The following is a 1,149-nucleotide window of genomic DNA, read 5'->3' as shown; positions in this document are numbered from 1 at the left end:
GAAGGGCCTGGGGTGGGCACAGGCGGGGGGAAGGGGGCCGAGGCTGGTGGGGGGGGCCGCCCCCCCTCACTCCTCCACACCCCCTTAGCAGGGCCTGCCCCACCAGTTGGCTGTCGGTTCGTCCCGTGCTGGGTTAACCCTGGACACGTCCCCAAAGGGTCTGGGGGGGTTGCCATGGGGGGGGTTCTCTGAGCTAGGAAGGGGGCGGGGGGCAGGTCTCTGGCCGGAGTCATACAGGGCGGGGGGGACGAGATCCCTTTACGGGACCCCGGAGGGAGCAGGGCGTGTTCAGGGGTCCTGGGAAGTGGGGGGCTGTGGGGGGTTCGTTCCATCTGGGGGCCCCCCAGGGGTGGGGTGTGTGGGGTGCTGCATGGATGTGGGTGCCGAAGGTCCCAGGGGACAGTTGGGGGGCTGGGGCGGACGAATTGGGGGTGATCGGCACCAGGGCAGAGTGGGATTATGGGGGGGCTGACAGTGGTACCACAGCAGGCATGACCCCATCCCGCAGGGGGTCGCGGGGGCTGAGAGGTGCATCGGGGTGTCTCTCTCAATGATCGGCCCCTCCCTGTGGCAGTACTGGAGCCCCGACTCCTCCATCTTCACCCCCAGGCCACGGCACCCCCCTTGAGGCCCCCCCATGACTGCCCCAGCACACACCCCCCGACCTCCCAGGGAACCCCCAGTGACTACCCTGCCCTCCTCTCGGGACCCCCTAGTGACTGCCCGGCGCCCCCCTGCCCTGTGTCCCCCCCCCATGGGGGCCGTGCCCCCTAGTGTCTGGGAGGGTCCAGGAGGGTGTGTGGGGCTGGGAGGGGTGGTGCCCCCTGGTGGCTCGGGAGGGCCTGTGGGGGTGACCCCAGGAGAGGCAGTGCCTGTATCCCCTGTGGGGCACTGACCCCGCTCACCCCACTCTCTGCCCCCAAGGCCCAGTGTTTCTGCTGCCCCTTTGCTGGGTCGAGCGGCACCAGGCCAAGCGGTGCCAGTTCAAGTGTGTTGCTGCGTCTCCAGGCCGAGCAGTGCCAGGCCAAGCGGTGCCAGGTCAAGTGTGTCGCTGCGTGTCCAGGTCGAGCGGTGCCAGGCCGAGCGGTGCCAGGTCAAGTGTGTCGCTGCGTGTCCAGGTCGAGCGGTGCCAGGCCGAGCGGTGCCAGG

This window comes from Chelonoidis abingdonii, chromosome 11 (genome assembly GCF_003597395.2).
Source record: "Chelonoidis abingdonii isolate Lonesome George chromosome 11, CheloAbing_2.0, whole genome shotgun sequence".
NCBI classification, from domain to species: Eukaryota; Metazoa; Chordata; order Testudines; family Testudinidae; genus Chelonoidis; species Chelonoidis abingdonii.
This window is presented reverse-complemented; position numbering follows the sequence as displayed.